At 37.5% G+C, this 13,321-nt stretch overlaps 1 protein-coding gene and 1 pseudogene across 8 annotated transcripts in view; one reads left to right on the plus strand and one right to left on the minus strand.

Moving 5' to 3' along the window:
- Positions 1 to 13,321, minus strand: part of QSER1 (glutamine and serine rich 1) — a 78,638-nt gene that overhangs the window by 48,754 nt on the left and 16,563 nt on the right. The window lies entirely within an intron of this gene.
- LOC101289366 (60S ribosomal protein L18a-like) lies at positions 7,602 to 8,185 on the plus strand (annotated as a pseudogene).

Below are 13,321 nucleotides of genomic sequence, written 5' to 3' on the forward strand. Positions count from 1 at the left end.
ACAGTATTGTTAACTATGTGCACCATGTTGTACCGCAGATCTGTTCATGAACGATGAAGAGCTTACTCATCTTGCATTAACCAAACCTTTGTATCTGTTGAACAAATAGACACGCCTGTCCTCCTCTGACAGGCTCCCATTCGTAAACTGCACGGCCAGGTTGCCCACCAGCCCTGGCCGGATGCCGCACTTCATCCTGTCTGCTACTTGGATGAGCTGCCTGGCGATGTCCCAGATGACTTCCTCTTGACTCTCAGAATCTCCCACAGTGGCGCAAGGCAGGTGGGAAAAGACCAATGCCCTCAAGGCGTGGAGCGTGCCCACTTCCAGTAATTCATTATTTTTTATTGTGGAGTAGCACTCCATTATATAGATGTACCAAAGGTTGATGGTTGTTTTAAATCCGTTCATCAGTCGAAGGAACTTTGGGTTTTTTCCTGTTTTGGCAATTATGAATAAAGCTGCTATAAACACATGCCTAACGTTTAGTCTGAACATAAGTTTTCATTTCACTTGAGTAAATAACTTAGGAGGGGAATGGCTGAGTTATACAGTAATATGTTAACTTTAGAGAAACTACTTGTTTTCCAAAGTAGCTATACCTCTTTGCATTCCCATCAATAATGTACATCTGGTCTAGTTACTCTGCATCCTCACTGGCACCAAGTATTTTAAGTTTGTAAGTTGTTTCTTTTCCTTTTCTTTAAAAAAATTTGAGCTATTCTAATTGGTGTGCAGTGGTATCTCACTGTGGTTTTAATTAGCATTTCCTTAATAACTAACAATGTTGGGCATCATTTGTTTATCTACCATGCAGAAATATTCTTTGGTAAAGTATCCACTCAAATCTTTTCCCATATTTTATTGGGTTGTTTGTTTTCTTATTAATGAGTTTTAGGAGTTGCCTATATACTCTGGAACCAAATCCTTGGACAGATACATATTTTGTAAACATTTTCTCCCAATCTGTGGCTTTCATTCTCCTAACAATGTATTTAGAAGAGCAAAATAATTTTTTATTTTATGAATTGTACTTTTGATGTTGTAGCTAAGAAATCTTTGCCTAATCCAACATCTCAGAGATTTCTTCTTATGTTTTCTTCTAGAAGTTTTATAGTATTAATATTTCCACTTAGGTCTGTGATTCATTTGGAATTCATTTTTTGTACATGTTGTGATGTAAGGCTTGGGATTCATTTTTTTTTAAATTTGGATATGCAATTATCCCAGTACTACTTATCAAAAAGATTATTCTTTATCTACTGAATCTTTACCTATTGAACCTATCTGAACCTATGTCCAAAAAAGTCAACTAGCCATATATTTGTGGTTCTGTTCTTAACTACTGTGTTACATTGATCCATGTCTGTTCTTAGGCCAATAACACACAGTCTGATAAATGATTCAGGTTGTACAGATTTTCTAATTTTGTTCTTTTTCAAAATGACTTTGTCTATGCCAGGTATTCCCATATAAATTTTAGAGTCAGCCTGTCAATTTCTACAAAAACACTGCAATGACTCTATACATCAACTGGGGCAAACTACCATCTTAAGAGTATTGGGTCTTCTAATCCATGAGTATATCTATTTATTTGGGTCTTTAATTCCTGTCAGCAATCTTTTGTAGTGTTTAATGTATGATTCATACAAGTATAAATCCCTAGATTTCTCATTTTTCTTTTGTTCTAAATGTTTTTAAATGACAGCTTTATTGATATATAATTCACATATCATAAAGGTCACCCTTTTAAAGTGTACAAATCAGAGCTCTTTTAGAATACTCAGGGTTGTGCAACCATCACCATAATCTAATTTTAGAACACTTCACTGCCTCAAAAATAAACCTGTACCCATTAGCATCACACCCTATATATCCTCCTCTACCCAGTCCCTGGCAATCACTAATTTTTCTGTCTCTATGCATTTGCCCACTCGCAACATTTCATATAAATGGAATCATATTATATTATATGCAGGCTTTTGTGACTGGCTTCTTTCACTTAACATAATGTTTTCAAGGGTCATCCATGTTACAAACATGGATATATCAGTACTTCATTTCACGGCTGAATAACATTCCATTGTATAGATATACCACATTTTGTTTAGCCATTCATCACCTGATGGACATTGGGTTGTTTCCACTTTTTGGCTATTATGAATTATGTTGTGATGAACATGCACATACAAGTTTTTGTGTGGATGTATATTTTTAATACTCTTGGGTATATACCTAGGAGTGGAATTGCTGGGTCTTATGATAACTCCATGTTTCACATTTTGAGGAATGGCCAACCAAACTGGCTGTACCATTTTACATTCCCAGCAACGTTTAATGGGTTACAATTTCTCAACATCTTTGCCAATACTTGTTATTGCCTGTGTCTTTACTTTTATTATAATACCCATCCTATTAGGTGTGAAGTGGTATCTCATTGTGGTTTTGATTTTCATTTACCTAATGATGTTGAGCATCTTTGCATTTTCTTCCTGACCAAACAAACAGAAAGAGAGAGGGGAAAAAACCTTACACTTACGGGGATATGTCAAAGGGACAAAGAGGCAAACTGAAAGAGCTCCCAATGACCAAAACTGGAACATTTTGAGCAAAAAAAATTTAGTAGTATATATCTGTGAGTCCATACTGATAAAATTAAATGATTAGTAAATAAGTGGAGGAGGAAACACAAATCTCCCTTGAAGAATTCTAAATAATTTACGTAGCAACTCTACATTGAAGGAGGTGGGCCGTAACTCCCCACTCCTTAATGGGCTGCACATAGCAACTTTCTTCCAAAGAGGATAGTATTGAAAGGAGGAAAAAAACAAAAAAAAATAACTTTACTGTGCAGAAACCTGACAAACACTATCTCAGCCAGGTGGTAAAAACAACATCAACAGTGATAAATCACATTGATAAGATATACCCTTAATATGATGTAACGAAAGTAACACTTTACCTCTATGATCTCCCTCTAGAGAACCCATAACTCCAGTTTGATTACGAGAAAAAAAACATCAGGCAAATTCCAAGAGAAGGGCATTCTACAAAATACTTGACCAGCACTGCTCAAAAATATAAAGGTCATCAGAAACAAGAAAAGTCTGAGAAATTGTGATGGCAAAGAGGAATCTACTGAGACAAGATAAACAAATGTAAAGGGGTATCCCTGGAGAGACCAAAAAAAGACATTAAGTAAAAACTAAGGAAATTTGAATAAACTATGGATTTCAGTTGACTACAATGTATCAGTTAATTACTAGTAACAAATGTACCATAAGAATATAAGAAGTTAATAATAGGGGAAAGTGGGTGAGGGTGTATATGGGAACCCTGTAACTATCTGTAAATCTAAAACAGCTCTCAGGGAATTCCCTGGTAGTCCAGTGGTTAAGACTCCATGCTTTCGCTGCTGAGGGCTGGGGTTCAATCCCTGGCTGGGGAACTAAGATCCCACAAGCCACGTGGCATGGTCAAAAAAAAACCCAAAACCCCACAAAAAACAAAAGAGGCTCTCAAAAATACAATCTACACTAAGAAAAATTTGTAAGCCATGTCAAATCTTGAAACCTCTTTAAGAGTAAGAATAATGATCAAGATAAACTGTAAATATCAGGAGGTTCTAGGGGTGGTTTTTTGTCTTGTCTTGCTTCTTAGAAATCCATGCTAACTCCACTTCTTTAACAGGCAAGGAATAATTATAACCTCCTAATTGGTCTCTCTGCTTCTGCCCTAACCCCTCCCACGCCCTATTCTCAGCCTGAGTCACTCCCTTAAAAATGAAGTCATACGATAGTTCAATTTTTAGTATTTTGAGGAATCTCCATACTGTTTTCCATAGTAGCTGCACCAATTTACACTCCCACCAACAGAGTACAAGGGCTTCCTTTCCTCCATACCCTCTTCAACACTTGTTATTTGTTGTCTTTTTGATAATGGCCATTCTGACAGGTGTGAGGTGATATCTTATTGTGCTTTTGATTTGCATTTCATTGATGAGTGTTACTGAACATCTTTTCATGTGTCTGTTGGCCATCTTTATGTCTTCTTTGGAAAAATGTGTATTCAGGTCCTCTGTCCATTTTTAAAAAACCGGTTGATTTTTTAAAAAACATTGAGCTATATGAGTTCTTTGTATATTTTGGATTTTAACCCCTTATCAATAGAATTAAAATTAAAAATTAAATTAGGGCTTCCCTGGTGGCGCAGTGGTTGAGAGTCCGCCTGCTGATGCAGGGGACATGGGTTCGTGCCCCGGTCCGGGAAGATCCCACATGCTGCGGAGCGGCTGGGCCCGTGAGCCATGGCCGCTGAGCCTGCGCGTCCGGAGCCTGTGCTCAGCAACGGGAGAGGCCACAACAGTGAGAGGCCCGCGTACCGCAAAAAAAAAAAAAAAATTAAATTAAAAAAATTGAACTACCATACTAACTGGCAATTCCACTTCTGGGTATTTTTCTGAAAATTCAAAACACTAATTCGAAAAGATCTATGCACCCCCCCCCCCATGTTCACTGCAGCATTATTTAAGTAGCCAAGATACGGAAGCAACCTGAATGTCCATTGACAGATGAATTGATAAACATGTGGGGTGTGTGTATATATCACACATATAATGTGTGTATCACATACAAATATATAAATAAAATGGAATATTACTCAGCCATAAAAAATATGAAATCTTGCCATTTGAGGCGACATGGACAGACGTAGAGGGTACTATGCTAAGTGAAATAAGTCAGAGAGACAAATATGTGGAATCTAAAAGACCAAATAAATGAACAAACATAACAAAACAAAAACAGACTCATAGATACAGAGAATAAACAGGTGGTAGGTGGGGGGGATGAGCACAATAGGTAAGGGAGATTAAGAAGTACAGACTCCCAGTTACAAAATAAATGAGTCATAGGGATGAAATGTACAGCATGAGGAATATAATCAATAATGTTGTAATAATTTTGTATGGTGACAGATGGTAACTATTTCGTAATGTACAGAAATACTGAATCACTATGTTGTGCACCTGGAACTAACATAGTGTTGTAAGGTCAATTATGTTTTAAAAAAAAAAAAAAGTAAAGCCAAATCATGAAACTCTTCTGCTCAAATCCTTCCAATGGCTTCCCATCTCACCCTAGTAAAAGCCAAAGTTCTTACAATAATCCTCAATATGCTAAGTAACCTAACTGCTGCCCCCTTAAACCTCCAATTTTATCTATTTTCCACTCCAGCCACACAGGCCTCCTGGCTCTTTCCTCAAGTATACTAAGTTGGTTCACCTCATTTCCCCTCAGGTCTCTGCTCAAACTTCATCTCACTGAAGACTTCCCTGACCACCTGATACAAAACAACATCCTTCCTCTATCCTCTCTACACATTGCCTAACCCTCTTTTCTTGCGTTATTTTTCTCCATAGCACTAATAAACATTCAACATTATTTACTAGTTTGCCTCTTAGCGACTGAAATGAAAACTCCATTAGGACAGGGTCTTTGCTTTCATCACTGCTATAACCCCAACACCCAAAATATTGGGTTGGCAAAAAAGTTCCTTCGGTTTTTAAGTTAAAAAAAAAAGAGGCACATTTTCCATTTTCACCAAGAACTTTATTGAATAACATATTCACTGTTTTGTTCCACTACCTTCTGCCATTTTTCAGGCAACTTCATTAATTCCATCTTCTCAAAACTTTTTATATTTTTGAGCAAGAACTGTTCCAAGTGCCTTTTACAGTCTTCCAGAGAATTGAAATTTTTTCCATTAAGAGAATTTTGTAAAGACCGAAATAAATGGAAATCCAAAGGTGCAATGTCTGGTGAATATGGCTGATGAATCAGAACTTCCCAGCCAAGCTGTAACAGTTTTTGCCTGGTCATCAACGAAACATGCAGTCTTGTGTTATCGTCATGGAAGATTATGCGTTTTCTGTTGACTAATCCCGGACGCTTTTCCTCCAGTGTTGCTTTCAGTTGGTCAACTGGAAGAAGTTCTTGTTGGAATTAATCGTTTTGTTTCCTGGAAGGAGCTCAAAACAGAGGACTTCCTTCCAATCCCACCATGTACACAACATCACCTTCTTTGAATGAAGACCGGCCTTTGGTGTGGTTGTTGGTGGTGTATTTTGCTTGCCCCACGATCTCTTCTGTTCCACTTTATTGTACAGTATCCACTTTTCATTGCCCATCACAATTTGTTTTAAAAGCAGAATGTTTTCATTACATTTAAGTAGAGAATCGCATGTGGAAATACGGTCAAGAAGGTTTTTTTCACTTAACTTGTGTGGAACCCAAACATCAAAGTGATTAACGTAACCAAGATGGTGCAAATGATTTTCAATGCTTGATTTGGATATTTTGAGTATGTTGGCTACCTCCCTCGTGGTATAACGTTGATTGTTCTCAATTAATGTCCCTATTTGATGGCTATCAACTTCAACTGGTCTACCTGACCGTGAAGCATTGTCCAGTGAGAAATCTCCAGCATGAAACATCACAAACCACTTTTGACACATTCAATCAGTCACAGCACCTTCTCCATACACTGCACAAATCTTTTTTTGCGTTTCAGTTGCGTTTTTACCTTTCTTGAAATAATAAAGCATAATGTGCTGAAAATGTTGCCTTTTTTATTCCATCTTCAATATTAAAATGGCTACACAAAAATTCACCAATTTTTATAAGTTTTTTCTTTAAATGCACGCTGACATGACAGCTGTCACAATACAATCGAACAAAATTGTTTCAAATGAAGTTGAAGACAACTAAGCGCTACTAGAGCCGTCTAACAGAGAACACCAAACGAACTTTTTGGGCAACCCAATAGTATATGGCACATTGTAGATACTCATAAATAATTACAATCTATGTTCAGTTTCAGAAGAGAAATCACCTTTAAGTTACAACTCAATCACCTCTCAAGCAAATACGTACTGAGTACCTAACCTGATTGCCAGATATCCTGATAAGAATTGGGAAATAAAAAAATGAAGGATTGGGCTTCCCTGGTGGCGCAGTGGTTGAGAGTCCGCCTGCCGATGCAGGGGACACGGGTTCGTGCCCCGGTCCGGGAAGATCCCACATGCCGCGGAGCGGCTGGGCCCATGAGCCATGGCCGCTGAGCCTGTGCGTCCGGAGCCTGTGCTCCGCAATGGGAGAGGCCACAACGGTGAGAGGCCCACGTACCAACAACAACAACAAAAAAAATGAAGGATCAAGCTAGTAGGTCAGCCCTTTCTAGAAAACTGAATACCTGGAGACTTCTATCAATTTTAAGCATTGTATGAGAGTTTTCAATATAAAGCAGAGATCTAACTGGGCCACTATTCAATGGATTTAATTATTGAAGCCCAAATTAAGAACGTTCTACACCATACGTCATAGAGGGAGCAATACAGATAATTTTACCCTCTCAATAATTATATAAAATAAACTGGATTTTTTTAAAAAAAACAACATGTATAAAGCACAATGGGATAAAGATTATACGTGATATAAAAATTAGCTTTGAGTGAAACAGTAGTTCAATGAATTTTTAAAAACCAGTTAAAATTCCATGCTTCCCGCCTTTTCGAGGGTGGCGGCGAGCGCAGATCGAGTGCCATGGAGGCCTTGGGCACACTTCGAGAGTACAAAGTGGTGGGGCGCTGCCCGCCAAATGGCCCACACCGCCCCTCTGGCGCATGCAGATCTTTGCACCTAATCATGCTGCCAAGTCCCGCTTCTGGTACTTTGTGTCTCAGCTGAAGAAGATGAAGTCGTCTTCAGGGGAAACTGTCTGCTGTGGTCAGGTGTTCAAGAAATCTCCCAAGGCTGAAGAACTTCTGCATCTGGTTGCACTATGACTCCCGCAGAGGCCCCCACAACATGTACCGGCAGTACCGGGACCTGACCGCAGCCGGCACCATCACCCAATGCTACCGAGACACGGGCACCCGGCGCCTTGCCCGGGCCCACTGGATCCAGATCATGGAGGTAGAGGAGATCGCAGCCAGCAAGTGCCGCCGAGCAGCAGCCAAGCAGTTCCACGACTCCAAGATCAAGTTCCCACTGCCCCACCAGGTCCTCTGTCACCAGCACAAGCCACACTTCACCACCAAGAGGCCCAACACCTTCTTTTAAATGCAGGCCCTCCCCATCCCCAGGTCTGCCCAAATAAAACTCATTGGGAAGACCAGAAGAAGAAAAAAAAATTCCATGCTCCCCTCAAAAAATTAAACATAGTCACCATATGCCCTAGCAGTCCCATTTCTAGGTATATATACTCAAGAGAACTGGAAATACATATGTTCACACAAAAACTCGTATATAAATGTTCACAGCAGCATTATTCATGACAGTCAAAAGGCAGAAACAATCCAAATGTCCAACAATAAATGGATAAGTAAAATGTGATACAGCCATACAATGGAATATTACTCAGCCATAAAAAGAAACGAAATACTAATACATGCTACAACATGGATGAACCTTGAAAACACTATGCTAAGTGAAAGAAGCCAAATACAAAAGTCCACATACAGTATGATTCCATTTCTATGAAATGTACTAAATGATCAAATCCCTGGAGACACAAAGTAGATACTGTGGTTGCCAGGGTTTAGGGAGAGGGGAGAATAGGAAGAGACTTCTTATGAGCATGTGTTTCCTTCAGGGGTGATGGAAAATGTTCTAGAACTAGATAGTGGTGATGGTTACACAGTCTCATGTAACTACTACTGAACTGTACATTTCAAAATAGTGAATTATGGGAATTCCCTGGTGGTCCAGTGGTTAGGACTCCGTGTTCTCACTGCCGAGGGCCCAGGTTCGATCCCTGGTCGGGGAACTAAAGTTCCATAAGCCATGCGGCACAGCCGAAAACAAAACAGTCTTTATTAGCAAACAACATAATTTTAAAAAATAAAAATAAAATAAAATAGTGAATTATATGATTTGTGAACTATAGCTCAATAAAAGTTACGATCATCCAAACTTAGTGATTATGGGTAATTTTTCATGAAGTGTGCAACATCAACAAACAAGAAGGTGGTTATAGATAGGCTTGCTGTCATGCATGTATTCAGTCTCCCTCCTGTGGTTGGCCCATCTCCATATACCATATAATAAGGATTTTTTTTTGTTAATCTGTACATAATATTTTTAAGGTTTTAAAACAAGTTTCAAAAATATATATTTTTTTATGGTTTTAAAATAAGTTTCAAAATAATCTGATGGTCATTGGCTTGCTGAAGTTGTTTATTTTTTTCAAACAAAAGCCAGCCTAAGAAAATAAAAATTTATCCTGGAAAAAAAAAAAAAGGCCTCAAAACATGGTCTTTGTTTCTAATTCCTATACCTAAATATAAGCTCCTTTGAATAAATGTACATTTATTTAATATAATAGTACCTACCGTAGTATAGCCCTTTCTAGCCTCCAAGGCCTGGATGGGTGGTAGGGTGAGAAAGAGGACTTTTACTACCCCTACATACTCCAAGCACTACAGGAGCTAAGGTCTAGGAAAGAGGAAGGAACCAAGAGCTAACAGTGACAGTTGTGTCAATCTTCAGATTCCCAACCAAGCACAAAACTTCCATTTTCCATCCCCTCCCCATACTTTCAAAGTCGGGTACAGACTTAATCTTGAGGATAAGAACAGTCAGAATTTTGCAGGGGGAAGTAACACTTTCCTTCAGTTCCTGTTACTTAAATTCCAAATTTAAAAACTGACGTTTTCCTCAAAATTAAAACAAACCAAAAGAGATTATTCTTTACCACTCTCTACCTTGTTTACTATAAGTATGACATACTTTCCGTAAGCCTCTTTCCTAATGTTAATCTAATTTGTTTAACAAAGAAAATTAAGTTTTAAGGCAGATGAGAAAGCTGTGACAAAAATCTTATCTAAAATGGCAAATTTGTGCAGTGAAGATGGCATATGATCATAAGAAAAAATGCTTTGAGTGTATTACTGAGAATAAGCTGTCTTACGGTTTATATCCAGATATTAATAACATGTACAGATCTTCTCCTTGGGTAGCATACTCTTATGTCCGTAATACTTAAGAAATAAAACACATTCCAAGTTTTAAAATCAATCAGCAAAAATTCCATGAAATATGTTAAATCCCAGGTAAACAAGCCAGTACTTGCACACAAGTAATAAGTTACCCAAGACTGAATGATTTTGCCTTAAGTAGTCATATTATTTTCTTCTCTGTTAAAGAACTTGGTCACTGAAAATATATATATTCTAATATAATAAAAACAGAATTTTCTTTAAATTTGGAAAATAATGTTTTAGTCTTAGGGTATTATCAACCTTTCAGAGTTGAGAAAGATAACCCTGGATTGGAAGTTAGGAGGCCCAGATTCCAGTCCTGATTCTGCAAATTACATACTTCAAGACTTTCAGCAAAGCACAGGGAGTCCTAGTTTTTCTCTTTATGAAGCCTAATGTTCTGCATATTTCTAATATTCTGAGTTAAGCTAAATATTTTTACTTCATCTATCACACAGCATTCTTCAGTATAAAATCTGTCTTCAAAATGAGTACAGTGATAACACCAAGTTCACTGAATTAACTTTGCATGTATGTAACTTTGCATGTATTGTAGTCTGAGGATTAAAAACAAAAAAAAAACCCTGAAGCATAAGAAGAATCAGCCCTTATTAAGGAATTATTTATTGTGAGTTTGAAAAAATAAACTAATGAACCATGAAACAACTATGTAACAGCTGTAAAAAAAAAAAACACACACACACACAAGCTTTGCAAATAAACCACAGGATTCAAACCCAACTCTGTACTTTACAAATTCTGCAACTTGAGGCTAACCACATAGTCTCTCTATGTCTCAGTTTCCTCAACTGTAAAATATGGTGAATAGTAACATGCACATTCATAAAGTTGTGAGAGTAAACAATAAGGCATATATATATATATATATATATAGCATTTAGTGCAGTACTATGTTTGGCACATAATGTTCAATCAATGCTATTATTACTGCACCTAAAGGTGAGGTCTGAATTTATACAACTGACATTTACTGACTGCCAAGCATTATGCTAGGCACTAGAAGGCACAGAAGTAAAAAGGCATAAGTAAATAAACAAACATTACATAGTATAAGAGGCTTACCTCTAGGAAATGCAGCTGAGTACTGAAAGAAAGAGGAGAAAGTATTCAAGGGAAGAAAAAGAAGATTATTTCAGGAAGAGATAATACCATATGTAAAGACCTAGAAATGTAAATAAGATGGTACATTAGTAGACCTTCCAGTAATTCTGCATGGGTGTACTAGGGATGGGGCTATGAGTCAGACAGGACCCAGATTATAGAAAATTATATGACAAAATCACATTTATCTTCAAGGGAATCAAAAGCCTCTAAAGAATTTTAATCAGTGTTAAATGATTAAATTTGTATTTTAAAAGAATGGTTTTTAACCAGAGGTGCTCATCAGCATCATCTGGCGGGTTTTTTCAAACTATACACTCCCAGTTCTCACTTTCAGAAGTTCTTTATTAGTAATTCTAAGATGGGACCCTGTAAGTCACTTTGAAAAAGCTCTTAAAGCAATTCTGCCATATACCAAGAGGAGAGAATGACTCTTAGAAGGATAATCTGATAAGCACTGTGAAGAAGAGCAAGCCTAAAAGTTGGAAGGCCAAGATCCTACTGCAGAAATCCAGGTAAAAAATTATAAGGACCAAACAGTGGCAATAGTTATAGACATTTGAGAACTCTTAAAAGGTGTTCATAAGAGATAAAGTGGGAAATACTCAAAAGAGGGCTAGTGAACGTTACCACTTAGAGCTGGAAATTAAAAATTGGGTATCATTACCAGTTGGGTTATTTGTGAAGTCATGAAATGGATGAAATTGCCAAAAGAGTGTCCTCCCTGAGAAATGGGGCTGAGGGCAGAAGCGATTGAGACATTACTTTTGGAAGACACAGCAATCAGCGAAAGTCTCCACGGAAAGGGGATATTAAGCCAACCCTGTGCCAAACCACAGGAAGAGGAGAGGAAAGAGTTATGCATGGCCTGAGGTTGGAAAGCTTGCTATATAGAGCAGCTGAAAGAAGACTAACATGCTTCAAGTGTATTGAGGGAAGGGGAGAGTGGCAGGAGACCCAGGAGACCCATTCACCTGTAAAGTAGTAGGCAAGGGGCAAACATGAAAAACCTTATGGGGGTACAGTAAGGAGTTTGGATTCTATTCCATGCGCAATGGAAAACAACTGAAGGATTTTTAACCAAGGGAGTGACTAAATACATTTTTAAAAGGTGACTCTAGCTGCTATGTGCTACAAAACTTACCCTCAGTTCCCAAACTAAAATTGAAAGCAAAGGGAATCTTAAACTCAAATAAGCCTTTCATTATCATAACAGCCCTTTCATACAAGTATTACTAAGTAAGTCTCCAAGTTTTACTAAAAATTGCTTTAAAAGCAAGTGTTAAGGGATGTAGAGCTTAATGAACTTGGCTACCAACTGCTGAGTAATTCCACTGTGATGTCCTGTAGTTTAAAAAACAGTGAAAATAATAAAGTTGTCGATGGTAAAAGATACCTCCCTTCTCTTGAACCTGACTGCAGAATATCATGTGAGAAGAGACAACTCTGTGTTAAAAATAGTGAACCTTTCAGGAGATTAATGGCTATATTAAAAAAAAAAAAAAGGCTATAATCACAAGTGTTGACAAGGATGTGGAGAAACTAGAATCCTCATACACTGCTGGTGGGAATGTAAAATAAAATGATACAGTCACTTTAGAAAAGTCTGGCAGTTCCTCAAAATGTTAAACACCATTATCATATGACCCAACAATTCTACTCTTAGGTACGTGTACAAGAAAAGTGAAACATGTTTTCATTTAAATACTTTTATGAAAATGTTCACAGCAGCATTATTCACAAGAGCCAAACAGTGAAAACAACCCAAATGTCCATCAACCAGTGAACAGAAAAACAAATGAGCTATATCTAAACAATGGAATATTATTCCATTATAAGTATTTTTAAGTACTGATACATGCTGCAACATGGATAAATCTCAAAAACGTTATGCTTAGGCAAAGAAGCCAAACACATTTTTTGATTCCATTTATATTAAATGTCCAGGAAAGGCAAATCTATAGAGACAGAAAATGGATTAATGGTTGCCTAGGGAGAATGGGGAGTGAGGTTTCTTTCGGGGGGAATGAAAATGTTTGAAGATTAGGCTGTGGTGACACTGTGGTGACATAAACATACTAAAAATTATTGAATTGTACACTTAATACAGGAGAATTTTATGGTATGTAAATTAAATCTCAATAAAGCTGTTAATTTTTT

Source organism: Orcinus orca, chromosome 8 (genome assembly GCF_937001465.1).
Source record: "Orcinus orca chromosome 8, mOrcOrc1.1, whole genome shotgun sequence".
NCBI classification, from domain to species: domain Eukaryota; kingdom Metazoa; phylum Chordata; class Mammalia; order Artiodactyla; family Delphinidae; genus Orcinus; species Orcinus orca.